Source organism: Silurus meridionalis, chromosome 9 (assembly GCF_014805685.1).
Source record: "Silurus meridionalis isolate SWU-2019-XX chromosome 9, ASM1480568v1, whole genome shotgun sequence".
Classification (NCBI taxonomy): domain Eukaryota; kingdom Metazoa; phylum Chordata; class Actinopteri; order Siluriformes; family Siluridae; genus Silurus; species Silurus meridionalis.
This window is the reverse complement of record NC_060892.1, coordinates 7,326,490-7,342,624: the sequence shown is the minus strand read 5'-3', so window position 1 is coordinate 7,342,624 and position 16,135 is coordinate 7,326,490. Positions and strand designations below refer to the sequence as shown.

The following is a 16,135-nucleotide window of genomic DNA, read 5'->3' as shown; positions in this document are numbered from 1 at the left end:
CTTTATGAACATCTTATTCCAGATTCATTCTTATTTGCTGCTATAATAACCTTAATTCTTTTGGGAAGATGATTAATTTTGTAGTGTGCTTCTGGATATTTGTGCTCATTCAGCTACAAGGGTGTTAGTAAAGTCAGTTACAGATGTAGGGTGAGGAGGCCTGGGGTGCAGTCAGGGTTCCAATTCATCCCAAAGGTGTTCAATATGGTTTATGTCAGAGCTCTAAAGATGGCCACTCAAGATCTTCTACTCCAACCCATGTAAAGGGTTGATTGTAAATCAAAGGTCATTTAGAGCAAGCTTCATAAATTGTTGTATAAGTGAAAGGCAGCTGTTAATTTTCATGCAGCAAAAATACAAATTAAATATTATAAGAAAAAACATTGAGCATGACAATATTGTGATATAATACTGTTAATATGTAATCAATAAAATGTAACCGTATTTCAAACTTATATACATTTGGTCCAAATTGCAAACCACATGCAGATAAAAGTTTACTACAACAATAGAAACTTTAATGTTTAATAAACTTTTTTTAGGTCCCTTTTAACCCTTAAAATATCATGGCTGCAGTTGGTGAAAAGAGATTAATTTCTTTAGACGTCCTCCACTGATCCACTGTGTCTTTTCACCGTCTGAAATCTATTTGGATTTTCTTCACTCTGTAAATGGTTCCTTCTCCCAGACATTCCTGAAGACAGGAGGTCACAGCGTCGTGGTTTTAAAGGCAAACGTCCAAAAGCGATTTGTAGAAACTGGCCAGAGCCAGAGTGTGTTTTTCGAAAAAGGTTTACAGCACGAAAGATTAATGGACGTCTCGGAAAACAACCGCGTCTCTGCAGCCTTTCAAATAAAAAGACGTAATGAGACATTTTCACTGCTCTGCTTTTTCATCATTAGGGTCAGGCAGGGTCAGAGGGCATGCCAGCTCTGAGAACTCTGACAGAATTATTAACACGGGCGGAATTTTAATGAGTGAACTGAACAAAGGATTAAAAATGAATGAAATCGGTGAAGCCAAATGAACACAGTTTAACTGAATTCAGTTAATTAACTCATTTGAGACTTTAACTGAAACTTTTCTTTTATTATAAGATTAATAACTTCACCCAGATGAACATTTCAGAAGTTTCAGAAACGATTCAAGATTAGAAAATTAGAATTCCTTGTTACATCTAACTTCATCCTGAATGTACTTTTTAATTTAACGATAGTTACAATATCTTATAAAATTCTTTCGGAAATAACACAGACACACACACACACACACACACACACACACACACACACACACACACACACAGGAATATGAATGTTCCATAATACCAGAATTTCCATTATTTTTTAATTTTGATGTGTGTATTACAAATAACAACAACAAAACACAACTTAGGTAAAAAAAAATCTGTACTAAACATATAAATTAACAAAAAAACTAATTAATAAGTAGCATTGAAATGAATACATAAAAACACAAAAAAAAGAAAGAAACAATAAATGCATGATATATATTTTTTATTCTTTTTTTGTAAAATTTTTGAACTAGCCCAGAGTTAAAATTAATTAAAAATTCAGTTGTAAAACTTTATAATCTTATAATGTTTACAAACCAGTTTCCCAGAAAAAGCTTATCTGCTGTCTCTTCTATTCGTTGACTTCTGGCACGAGCATATGACAACAAATGAATGTTTCCTCAAACACTCTCGTGCCACATTTTGCACCTATCTGTCATTTCACAGAGCCTCTACCGACCTCTGCCACCGCGCTTTCAACAATCAGTTCAATATTTATGAAATAATTTGACCTCCTATTTTATTGAGCGTAGCACACAATTGTATCTTTCATAAAATATTAGAATTACTGATCCTATAAAGGAACTTTTTCTCCAAACACAACCAGGATGTACGTTGCATGCTAATGCATTACAAGGGTTTGGGGTTTTTTCCACATGCAAAAAGCTTGTAAAATAGCTTGAAAACACTCAGGTTATCATAGAACGTTACTACATGGCTTGTGAGCCTGATTTTGTGCTGTTCTCAATGTGCCTCTTTTGTCAATATTTTAGTAAAGCTGTGTGTAAATATTGTGTATAAGCCAAACTTGCCAACTCTATAGTATATATATATATATATATATATATATATATATATATATATATATATATATATACACATACACACACACACACCAAGCACATAAAAAAGACAAACATTCAAAGTAAAGTGTCTCAGTAACTCTCGGCCATAATGATCCTCCCCGATGGTGTGCTATAAAAGCTAAAAGTATCTTCGGAAGCCCATTTATGGCACACTAAGGAATATAGGGCACATTGCAACTTGAGACATAGCAGATCAGTCACTTATGGATCTCTTCATGATGGCTGTAATAAAGCACACAGCATTAAACGAAGATGGCGTAGAAAACAGAAGATCAACACCGCTTTATACAGTCGCTCTCTTTATTGTATTGTTTATGAATGTATTGGTTGCTTTTCAAAAAAAAAAAATTATTTACATTCCCTGTAATTTTTTTTTTTTACAGTTTTACATTTCATTTGTACAGTTTTTAACTACTACTTTATCTAATATATTTTATCGTTTTATATTTATAGTTCCTTTTATTTCGATATCAGATTTATATTTAGCTGCAGGTTGTATTCTGTATAGACTGTAACTGTCTGGGACAAATATACAATTTACATTTCTATTGTTTGTTTGGTCCTGTTTCATTTTTCTTTTGATGTGCAATTAATTTAAATGTGCACCGGTTTCTGTTTTTTTTTTTTATTCCTGAATATTCTCAGGTTGAGCATAACTCGTTCCAGTTAATATTACACAATTAAAAACAGCTAAATGTCATGTAATGGCCAACATCATTTATGAACTCCGCTTGCCACAATTCACCTCTGCAACACATGGCAGAAACCTGCTCCCCTGACTTCCTTTCTAAGTGTATCGCTGGCCTTCTTATTGCACTCACTTGTGTCCAATCAGCCTCACACTATAAATCACCCAAACTTCCCACTCAGCCAGATTGCACTAGTGGTATTACCAAGTAGATGCTTTGTGTGGTTTTCCACCTGTTTCTGTGCCTGGTTTTGAGTTTGGTTGAGTTTTTGGCTTGTTTGTTTGAGTACAGTATCAGTCTGCATCTGTACCTGCTGTTAAAACACCTAAACACTATAATAATTCTCATAATTCATGGTAATAATAATAAAAAAAAAACCTAAACTAAACCAAAAACAGTTTTTTGATATATACTAGAAATTTTAGTTTTCACATAATACATATAGACTTTTTTTATTGTTTGTTTTTTTTTTAATAAAATGCATTAGATTACTTATTAGAAGATTGCGTTGCATAAAGTTTTTTTTTTTTTACAATTCTTCATGTACCAATTCCAATCCTAACAAAATGTTTATGCTTTTCTATTTAAAAGTTTTTTTTATTAAATTGTCACTGAAACAGCTGTACAAAATAAGAACGCTGTATACAGATACTACAAAAGTATGTTTTGACAGATTATCATGGGTATTATTAAGTTTCCATTTATATATTTAGTAAAAATATGATGTTGCAAGTTAAGAACAAAAACTTTTACAGTGATAATACAATTGCTAAATTTTTGAATGAATAATTTTTTAAAAATTATATTGTTCCAGATCTACTAGTTAAATCTGAGCTTTTAAAAAAAATTACTAGCAAAAAAGTACTAACAAGTAAAGAAAAAAGTGCACAATGTAAGCTTATACTACAAAAACTATATTTGTAGAATTTACTGGCTATTTCTCCAGTCTTACGATAAATTTTTTTTTTAATACAAATATTTGATGTGACTGAAAGTTCTTTGTCTTTGTCCAACTATTATTACCTGCTAATGATGAAAGTAATAAATCAGTTCAGACGTGGTCATTGGTGAACTCTTCACCCTGTTGGCGTCCGTCCATCCCTCGTTCCTCATCTCTCCGTCAGTCAGCGCCGGCCTCCTCCCGAACGATCCCGAGCATTCCTGCTGTTTCCCTGACTGACAGGATTTAATAACACGTTAAAAGAGTTCTCCGTTATTAAAGGCCATGCTCGCTAATTTTTTGGGTCGATGTCAGGAGCCGGAGCTCGAGCCAGACCTCGTCTTTGGACTCATTTATATTTTAACCCTCACTATAGTGTGCACTATTTAGCAATGTTCTATTCCACTGAGCCGTAACAGCATCTCAGCTGCAAGGTTTAGCTTCTAAACCTATCAGCGATAAATATTACGGATAAAAACGCTAAATGCTAAGATTCCTTATTACATGTACGTTTTTACATTTTACTTGACAAGCTTTGGCTTTGATGTTTGTTTTTTTTCATTATTACTGAACAGCAGGTAAACAGAAGCGAGATTGTGAAGATTGCGTGTCTCGAGGCTGCCTGAGCAAACACGGCGTGCTTTTATTCGCTAAATTCGGCATGTAATTTAACGTTAAGTTAGCATTAGCTCAGGACACGGCCATTACCAGCACGTCTAAGAATGCGCGCCAAGCTGCGATCACACTTCCTGATAAGCTCCCATCTGCTCCGTTACCTCCAGCAGGACTTTAACTCGCTCCAGACGATGCTTAGTGTCCTGTGGTTCTTATTATTTTTAGCTTCTCATGTTCGAGGATGGTTTCTTTCTTCCGCTCTCAAGTTTCCTGACAGGATTATAGTGAGTGTATCAGCACATCTCTCCATCACTTCCAGCCTTAATCACTGCCTCGATCACAGCCTCTCTCTCTTTCTCTCTCTCTTTGTTAATTAGACATGCAGGTGAGGATAAAACTAAACGATTAGTCTTAAAAATCAACAAAAGTAAAAAAAATGCATTCTAATTTACTTTAACTACAAAACCACACAAACTTTGTTATATTTGAATTACGAAGAGATTTATCTTAGTAAATGACATATGATTCACTTCTAGTAAATGGCATAAACTCCAATGTTAAGTGTTTGTGTGTGTGTGTGTGTGTGTGTGTGTGTGTGTGTGTGTGTGTGTGTGTGTGTGTGTGTGTTCAAATATACAAAACATAAAAATATTGCCATGCAGCTTAACTTTATATTTTTTTTTTCTCACAACCAAACCAAGAGAAATGTAAAGATGATAGTATAATAAAAATTATTTTTACTTTAAAAATTAACAAAGATGATTAAAAGAAAAGAAAATCAATAAATTTTATATATATATATATATATATATATATATATATATATATATATATATATATATATATATATATATATATAAACTTTTCCCCACTTCTTTTAAAAATCTGAAAATCATATCATATAATCGTATATATCATGTGGCATGATTGTATTTAGTTTATTATTATTTTAATTATTATTTAGTAGTAGTTGTAGTAGTGTTTTTATATTATATAATGTTATTTTATATTATATTATATTATATTAACTTATATTATTAAATTATTAAATTATTACATGACTCTAAAGGCAATTTTTAAAACAGTCAAAAGTGATCAAGAAGAACTACTACAAATTCTGAAAAACAGAAATCAGGGATTGTAAATAAAATATAAAAAAGAAAATTAAGACCATGTGAGTTATGATACTCCCAATTTACTTTTCTTTCTTTCTTTCTTTCTTTCTTTCTTTCTTTCTTTCTTTCTCTCTGTTCTTCTCTGTTCTTTCTTTTTTTTATTTTGAAAACACTTTCTGCACCTGTCTCTCTGTTACATTAGAAAAGTGGATAAAAGGAAACTCCTTCTGATTATTGTTATTTTTAGCTTTTTCCAGCTCAAGCCCAGTTTCTCTTTTCCTCTCTCGAGTTTCCTGGCAGGATTAGAGCGAGTGTGTGTTCATCTGATATCAGAACATCTCTCCATCATTTCCAGACCGAATTGGTGCCTTTTCTTTCTGTTAAATTCATTATGCTGCATTGTGATTGGTCGAAATGGTGGAGTTTGAGGAAGTGCTCCAGCTTGTCACTGTGCTACATTTTATTCCTACAAAAGCACAGAAAACTCAGTGAACTGCATCAGCAGGAAACTTTTATTAGTTTGGAACGTGGCCATTTTTTCCCCTCGTTTTTCTAGAACGTGGTTCTGTGGAGTCTAATTCACAAACACTTTTTTTTCATTATCAGATCTTGCAAAAGGAAAAAATAAAGATTTTTAGCAAACATTGTTTCTATGTTCATTTTGGTCCTCAGTGTGACTTTAGTATTTTGGTATAACATTTGTGTCTTTTGTTTGTTGGCTTGGCTGTGACACTGATGAAGGTGTGACGCTAGTATAATGTTGCTGTGATGTGGGTAAGAGCATGTCATCAAAGTGATGTTAACATGAAACTTGTGTGATGGTGTGACACTGGTAAAACAGCGGTGTATTGTAGCATGATGTTTGTGTAAAGTTGGTCCCTTAATATAAAATTTTTAGACATAAATTTGCATTAACATTTGTATGATGTTGGTGTAATGTAGCTTTAATCACCGTGGTGTTTTTTTTTGTAATCTTGCCTTCATGTTAAAATTCCATTAGTGTAGCGTTACCTTAATGTTTGTATAATGGTAAAACTGTGCCTTAATGTGATGTTAAGGCATAATGCTGCCTTGATGTTTGTGTAACATAATTGTTAGTGATGTTACTGTATTGTTCGTTTAATGTTAGTGTGAAGTTGGTGTAACGATAACTATAATGTTAATGTAATGCTGGTGTAATGTTACTTTAATGTTAGTGTGAAGTTGGTGTAATGTTACTACAATGTTAATGTCATGTTGCTGTAACATTACTTTAATGTTAATATGATGTTGGTATAACGTTACTTTAATGTTAATGTGGCGTTGCTGTAACATTACTTGAATGTTAATGTAATGCTGGTGTAATGTTTTTTTAATGTTAATGTGGAGTTATTGTAACATTAATGTTTGTGTGACGTGGTGTAACAATGGTAGTGTAACGTGGCATAATGTTACTTTAATGTTAATATGATGCTGGTGTAACGTTACTTTAATAATAATGTAATGCTCGTGTAATGTTATATTAATGTTAATGTGGCGTTTGTGTAACATTAATGTTTGTGTGACATGGTGTAACAATGGAAGTGTAACGTGGCGTAATGTTACTTTAATGTTAATATGATGTTGGTGTAAAGTTACTTTAATGTTAATGTGGCATTGGTGTAACATTACTTAATATTAATGTAATGCTGGTGTAACATTACTTTAATGTTAATGTGATGCTGGTGTAACGTTACTTTATTGTTAATGTGGCGTTTGTGTAACATTAATGTTTGTGTGACATGGTGTAACAATGTCAGTGTAACGTGGCATAATGTAACTCTAATGTAATGGTGTAATGTTGTTTTAATGTTAAGTGTGCTGTTTAGGCATAATGTTGGCTTAATGCTAATGTGTTGTTGGTGTAACGTTGCCTTGATGTCAGTTTGATACAGGTGTAACATTCACTTAATGTTAGTGTGATGTTGCATTAGCGTTATCTCGATGTTAGCGTGCCATCGCTGTGATACTGGATGACAAGGTGGTTATTTTATGTCTATGTTGACAGAGGTGTGTCCCAAATGTCCACCTGAAAAATCAGAGTAAAGCACAACGAAGCAGGTTTGAAGGTTAACTGACAAAATCTATTAGCATAAATGTTGAAATGGTAACAGCGAATGATTCTGTGAAATTTCAGTAACACAACAAGCTCAAGCTAACACCAGTAACCCCTAACAGTTTAAGCACCAAGACTAATTGTATGCATTAAACAATGACATGAAATATTTCACTAAGAACATTTTTTGTGGCAGGAAAACAGTGTTTTGTATTTCTTAGCACTGAGAGCAACACCCTGCTCTGAGCTTTGATATAGAGATCTGTGATTGTTTTATCGCTTCTCTTGCTTTCACATGCCACGTGTTTTTCAAATGCTATAATGATGAAATGAGGACCCGAGAGGCCGTCAGTCGATCACAAGCTGAGTTTTTTTTTTTTTTTGCTGATGTTTCAGAGCGAGTCCGGTTGAGACGGGATCGCAGATGTGAGCGTGTTTTGGCTCTTCTCGTTCCAGAGAGCGGATCTGCACCCAATTAGCCACCACCTAATCATGTGCCTTCCAGCTCTGGCTCGCGTTAGCGAGGGAAAGAAAGCGAGCGAGAGAGCAAGAGTAAAGAAAAGAAAGAACGTCAAACAGGACCCGGAGCCAAGGGATTGTTCTGGGGAAGTTCAAATCGTTCTAATTGAATCTGCAGTAAAAAATGAAAATTGTGTTTAAAAAAGAAAAAAAAATGAAACAGACCACCGTCGTTCAGCTTTTCAACGCACGCACTTGATAGGAAAGAAGCACAAGCGAGTGACAGACAAGAACTGCTGTCAAAACATGCTGTGGGCTTTGTATCTATGCACATACGCACACACACACACACACATACACACCCAGCGTGATATGCCATTCCTTTGTCCAATTATCAGACCCATGATGGCATTTCAGGCTCTCTGGGATCCGTCACAGTTCATCATGAGGTCATCGTTCACTACACTGCACTCTCCCTCTCTCTCTCTTTTCATCCCTCTCTCCCTTTATTCATCCCTCTCTCTCTACATTCATCGAGAGATCTTTTTTTACACAGCTATAATGAAGTCATATACTGCCCCCTACAGACCGATACCAGTACAATCATTACTCCTTTCTACCTCCCTTTCTACCTTTGATCGTATCTGTACGAATGATGGCAGTTTTGCACTGAACTCTGGCACATCACGAAAAAATTCCAGGCCCAAGCAGTTTAAGGGTGACCTACTCCAACCCTTATCTGATGCTTTTCCATGTTATTCAGAGAGATAGTGTCGTTTCTGGATTAGAAAAGGGCCGCATGGAAGCCAACCAAATACAAGCACAGTGAGGTTGTGGTGAAACTCTCTTTTTTCTTGCAAAGATTTAATTTGATTTAAATTGTACTTCAGTTCTTCTCTGACGGCTCCAAAAATCTTAGTGCGCAAGAAGCAATAAGCTGTTTGTTTCAGTTCTCCAACTTTTCACTCAAGTGAATTTTTTCTTTAAAACCGAGCCTGAGCTGAAATCTGTCTGAACAGCACTGACACCTGGTCTCCATGTGAAACAGTGAGAAATGATGGAGAAATAGCATTTGTTTCTAATAACGGATAGAGTAAACTGCTCTTTACCTTGCACTCATACTTTCTGCCTTTTTTGCGTCGCTTTTGATGAGATCAAATCCTATAATCCTGTATAAGGATCATCAGCACTGAGCCAGTAGGAGAGAACATCAGGAAAACTCTGAGGCTTCGCACTGCCATAATCCAACGAAATGTTTTACTTTTTAACATTTTCCTTTATTGTGTGCCTTTTCAAGTTAATCAAATTGTAATGTTAATGTAAATTGCAGAAAAGATTTGCAGAAAAAATGTATGTCACTCCGGATAAGGGCGTCTACTAAATGCCGAAAATGTAAATGTAAATAAGTTTAATAGTCACTATTTTTCTTTTCTTTCCTTTTTGTTTAAATTATGGATTATTTTCTTTCATACTTTTCATCATTTAAAAAAAACCCCATCTATAATCCATTTCATTCTGGAATAAATTCTTTTTTGTGGTTGAAATTTTGGATTGATAATGAAATTGCTATAAATATATATATACAACCAGGTTATAAAACATTCATATTAGATTTCAAATTAATATATTATCAGATACTTCTATTGCTTTCTTTTATAATAATCATAACAGTAATAATAATAAGAAGAATTGTGTTATCACTGCTAAATGTAATTTAAATTAAATGTAAAATTAAATAATTAAAATTGAAAAATAATTTAAATAATTGTATTTATTATTCATTTAAATAATTACAGTTTAAAAGGAAATGGAAAACAAAACCAGTCATTTTTTTGGAGTATCGTTATAATAATTTGTATGTAGTAGTCATTTAATAATTACTAAACATTTTATAAATAAGTAGTATAATACATTTATATAATACAAAATTTCCTTATTTTGTATTTTTACAAGAATAAAAGGAATATTCTGTAAACTTTATAAACTTTTGTCATTGAACAAAATGAAACTTAAAGAATAAAAAAACACATTGCTCTTTGTCTCTGTGTGTGTGTGTGTGTGTGTGTGTGTGTGTGTGTGTGTGTGTGCGCAATGCTTTTGTGCTATGAAGCAAACGGATGTTGAATTCACCTCTGACCTTAAGAACTTTAACCCAGTGACCATGATTTTGCTTCACAAAAGCTGCATATACTTTCTATGCAACACTTAACACACACACACACACACACACACACACACACACACACACACACACACACACAGACGTATTATTCATGCTTGGCAGATCAGGAGAATAGATTTAGGCATGTTTGTCAGTGTTATTCACTTTCACTCACTCACTCACTCACACACACACACACACACACACACACACACACACACACACACACACAAATCCTTCAGTGTTAATGTCTCTTAAGCACAGGTTGTGCACATCTGGTTTCGAAAATCTCATTACACAATTTTGAGAAGATGTTCCACTAGATTTTGGAGTGTGCTTGTGGAGATTTGTGCTCATTCAGCCACAAGGGTGGAGTCAGCGTTCCAACTGTAAATAGAATTGAGGTCAGATCTCTATAGCAGGCCACTCGAGATCTTCCACTTTATCCCATGTAAACCAGGTCTTCATAGAGTTTGCTTTGTGCACAGGAGTATTGTCATGCTGGAACAGGTTTGGCGCTCCTAGTCCAAGTAAAGGGTCAAATTCATGCTACTTTATCCAGAGACGTCCTATATGATTGGGTACCTCCAAATCTGTGGTAACAAATTTGGAAAAAATGACATGTCCCAATACTTGTGTGCATATAGTATCTGTCTTGTGTGTGTGTGTGTGTGTGTGTGATTAATGTATTTTGCTTCACCCGCCCCGTCTCGCCCCTCTCTCCTACATTGCCCCACCTTGCACCGGGTGTGTGAGGATCGGAGTCCCATCTGTGCGAGAGGCGCGAGATTGTTAACCCTGATTAGACTGATGCGGCCCTCAGCACAGAGACGGCGTGAAAATCCTGCTGTGGCTTCGACCTACTGACCTGCTGCTGAACCCTCGACACACAAACACACACACATACACACACTGCGTCTCGCTCTTTTGCTTTATCATTGTGTTGGGTTTAAGCGCTGAATCTGGATTTTAAACACAGTGCTTTACTACAGAGTGTGTTTTCCTTTCGACACTAAATCCTGTGTAAAATTAAACGTTTTCAACATTTCTGTGTCCGTTCTCAGTCTAAAGTCTGACCACACGGCCACTGTGTTTACAGCACCTAAGAGTCAGCCATAGTTCCGTGTAAGCGATATCACATTTACTGTAGAAATGAAATAAAAAAAACCTCTTCATTGTGTCTCAGCTGCATCGCATTACTCTGAGGTCTAAATGCTCGTTACCGTAATTAAACCCAATGAGAATCAAAACCTCTAAACGACATGACCTTTTAATCATGACTCGCCTGGAACAATGGAATCCAATCTGGACTGAAAGCTGCAGTTAGTACGTGTACAGGATCCGGTTCTGGGAAAATCACCACACTTTCACACACTTTTACACACTCACTCAAAGTGTATTGTTTTTCCGCGAGTATGCGACTTTATATGTTGCTCTCATGCACAAGTCTATACAAATCATGCTTCTAATATAAATGTTGGTGATTCACAGCAGCATTCACCATGTTCCCTAAATGTAAAGAGGCTGTTCTGGGTTTTTTTTTCTTCTTCATAGCATTACTGCATCACAGGAGTGTCCTATAAATCGAAAATAATAATTAAAATAATAATAATAATAATAATAATAATAATAATAATAATAATAATAATAATAAAATGTTAAATAATTATCTTGATTATCATATAATTACTTTTATTACATAAATTCTTTTTACTGAGTAATGTCTGATGGAGATTCATAGTGTTTCATTTGTACAGTACATTATTATTTTTTTTTCTTTTTTAATTACGTTTATTCATTATTTATAGTTATTATTAGATCTTATGATAATTCACTTCTTTCCAGTTATTGTAATTAATACTAATTCATAATTATTTTATTTGTATTGTATCATTCTAATTATTGTTTTTGCTTGAAATGTGTTCAAAAGCATAAACCATAATAATGAATATTAACCCAAATAGTTAATGAATCAATTAAGTTTACAAAAATCTTGTTAGTCTTTTAAAGTTATAGTCAATGTATTTATTATTATTATTATTATTATTATTATTATTATTATTATTATTATTATTATTATTATGAGCTGTAATCAGTTTCTATCGTAAAATGTGTTTTTTTTGAGCTTCTAAATATAAAACACTATTTGAATTTAAAACCAATCCAATCTGTAGCAATAATAAAAAACAACTAACAAAAATGCAACCCAGACGTCCACTGTTTTTGTTTTAGCACATTGTCTCAAATGCTTTTTTTTTCTTGTATTTTCTTTTTAATTTAAGCCATATAAAAAAGGTCATGCTTCTTTAAAACAAAACAAAACAAATGTCAAAAAGTAAATAATTAAGTAAAGCCTGCTAGTTTTTTTTTTACTTTTGCGTTTTTTTAAATGAATAATATGAAAGCAAAAAAAAAGAAAAAATAAATAAATAAATAAACATAAATAAATAAATAATAAATCGTTTTCCTCATAAATAAAATTATGTATCAAATGACGATGATTAGATGAAATGAATGAATTTGAAAAAATGTAAAAGTTCGACAGGTGACTGTAAAGCAACAGATTTAACTATTAAACAAATGGGTTTTTTTTTTTACTCTGATTTAGATCTCACATTTTTCTGCAGAACATTTTGTATCCTGCTCAGCCTTACAAAAAATCCCCAAAATATAAATGACCTAAAACCAAAAAAACAGGAGTTCATGTAAAGTTCACACGTCCTCTATCATCACATCATGTGCATCTGTTTGACCAGGCTTTTTTTTTTTTAATAGTGACAAATAAGATTGCCAGTGGCCCGATGCATCACATGATGGTTTGTATAGTGTGTACAGTCTGACATTGAATGACAGCTGAGTTTTTGGGTCAGAGCAGTTAGAAAAAGCTCTAAATCAACTTCACTGGATGGCTGGATGCTCTGCTCTTATCATGTTATTGCCCCAAACACTGCCCCGCCCTCCTGACATAGAGTTCAGCCAGGGGTCACACCACGCACTGACCGCCATGGAACATCCAAATCAACAGCACAAAAAGGTTCTGTTGATTGGACAGTGTTGAGTGAGGAGCATGGATTTATAGCGCCCCCTGCCCTCAAACACACAAAAAAGAAAATAATATAAAATAATACAATAATTTATGCTTGGCCTATTTTTCTTTTTTTTAATTATATTTATTTACATATTAATTTAAAATGATTATATTTGGATATATTATAAAATTATATTTGCCATTTTATGCAAAAATTCGGAAAAATATATTTCAGTATATATTTGGAGCAATTTATTACCAGTAAAAAAAAATACTTAAATAATAATAAATAATTGTATTCTATTTATATATTTTTTTTTATTTCTTATTGAGTATACTCATAACATTAAATATATTTTGGACCATTCAACTCAAATATTTAAAATTATTATAAATTGTAAAACACATAATATATAAATATATATACATATTATACATAAAACATTACATAAATATAAAACAAAACATTTTATAATAAAACCTTTTGAATCTACAATAAAAAATACTAATACAGATATTTGATAAAAATTTCATGAATTTTGAATTGTATCTAATTCTTTTATTTTTTCATTATATATTTCTTTCTATTTATTGTTACATATTTTTTATTACATCATTAGTTTACATTATTTGACTTGACATTTTTAATGAGTATATTATATTACAGACAGATTGAAACAATAATTTTATAGAAAACATTGATAAATAATGGAAAACGGTGTACTGGTGGTTTAGATATTCTTACTGTACGTGTACAAAAGTAAAATACCACGCTATTAACTAAAATAAATAAATAAAATAAATCCAATCATAAATCCCCCCATAAAAAAACATTCTTCCATTATATTTGATGAACTGAATGATGATATAATTTAAGCAACATAAAATGTACTTTACTATTGTGTTGTATTGTGTGTTACATGTAGGCCAATTAGATTTAGACTAAAACAGTAATGTCTGCTATTATTTTGATGCTTGAATGATTTTTGAAATGAAATATTTAATGACGTGTCTCCGGGTATGGAGCTGAGAGCCGTGCTTTTCTTGTACAATAAGAAACGCTTGCTGGTCAGCCCCCAGAAACCTTACATTCTTATTAATAACACTGAGGACAGCAGTACATCATCTACCATCATCCAACACTCGGTTGTGTTTAAACAGGTAAAACAGATCCTAATGTATTAATATATTACAGTATTGTGAAGATTACAGTAAGAAGTAAGATATTTTATATCATATTGATCATATTTACTGATTTTCTAATATAATTAACAGTTTTTTTTTTTTGGTTAGGTTTTCTGACTTCACTCTGAAGACGTACTTCCGAGCCAGATTTCCAAGATTTTGTATTTGGTTTTATTTGAGTCTTTCATAGATAGAAATATAGACACAAATCTGTGAAGTACAATAAGATGTTAATACAATGAAAATGTTTTGTAAAAAAAAAAAAAAAAAATCAATAAATAATAATAATAATAATAATAATAATAATAATAATCCACAGTATGACTGTAATTTAGATTCCACAAGTCCCATAAGATAAAGCAACATTTTCTGATGGACTCCTTTACAATGTTCAGGTTGTCATTTACAGATTAGGAACAGAGTGGGCGGGGCCACGTGGATGACTCCAAAGAGCTAAGAGCAGTAGAAGGTCAAGAGAACAGAGAAGAAAGTTCTAAAAAAAAATCTAAAGGTGAACAAGGAAAGATGGGTGGATTGAGAAAGAACAGTGAACATGGCTAGCTAGATGATTCCAGAGAATCAAGAGTGCAAGACCAGGTGAAAGGCATCGAGTAGGATGTATCAAGGCCAGGTAGGTGATTCCAGAGCAGAGATTTTGAGGAACCAGGTGGATGACTGAAGAGCATCTATGCAACAGCTCAAAAGAGCTTCAATTGTGAAATTAACCATAACCAATACAACTTGTGCGGTATGACGTGGTGCATTATATGAAATATAGTGTTATAACAGATATACAGACATATTTCATAAATAAACCCGTACGCTGTACAGGAAACACACTCTCTTATTACGTATTACAAACATGGTGCGTGTTACATTTGAGCACCATCCTGAGAATGTAGCAGTGAGTCCTGAAATAAAAGGACAATGAAAATCAGAACCATCTTTTTTAAAAACACATACACTGAATGCACGTCTCAAGAAACGTCATCTTCTACAGACTTTGCGAATATGCAGGTCTCTGTTAGTGATGAAATTTGTATTCATATCTTATATAGGAAGGTGTGAAAATGTGTTCATTAGGGGATTAACGGTACAGGGCTTTTGTGTACATGTGTATCGAATGGCGTTCTGGTTTGACGTGCAGCACATGGTTACAATACGACTTCCCTCATGAACATATTAAGTGGCGGGCCAGAAGTGCGTTTGGTTTCCGCCTCGCATTTTGAGTGTCGCTGTGGCTACTCGATCCGTACCGAAAACACGAATTGTCCTGTGCATGTGCGAAATCGCTGCAACTTCCCGCCATCGCTAACGTTTTTATATCGGTCAAGCGGATATGGATTCGTTTATATACAGCTTCGAAAACTTCTCTTAAAAAATGACATTCCGGACGATTCCGCATATCGAGAGAGTGAATAAATGGATGAAACATGGAAAGAATTAAGAATAACCTTTATGAATAAATAAATTGAATGAATAAATACCTATCGTGTGTGTTTCTTAAATGTATATATTTGTTATGCTGAAGTCAGTAGAACAGTTAAAAAAAAAAAATTTAAATGAAACATTTTGAAAACAAATTTAATTACATTTTTTCCATTTATTTAATCCATTTAATTTGTGCCTATTTAATATTGTATCTATTTAATGTATTTTATTTTTATATATTTTATTTGAATCAAGCAGGCATTTTATTTAAAATTGT

General features: G+C 33.2%; 1 protein-coding gene across 7 annotated transcripts in view; it reads right to left on the bottom strand.

Moving 5' to 3' along the window:
* Window positions 1-2,193: 2,193 nt before the first annotated feature.
* Window positions 2,194-16,135, bottom strand: part of mfsd8l1 (major facilitator superfamily domain containing 8-like 1) — a 22,934-nt gene continuing 8,992 nt past the window's right edge. Inside the window, exons 12-13 of one of the 7 annotated variants that reach the window (XR_006927023.1) lie at window positions 3,874-4,026; window positions 2,194-2,383 (exon numbers count right to left, since the gene is read on the bottom strand). The gene's annotated coding sequence lies outside the window, so the exon portion shown is untranslated. Of the gene's footprint in view, window positions 2,384-3,585; window positions 4,027-7,343; window positions 7,568-11,589; window positions 11,792-13,898; window positions 15,339-16,135 lie in introns of those variants that run through there. The other 6 variants (XM_046858420.1, XM_046858421.1, XM_046858418.1 and 3 more) reach the window with 6 other exon arrangements.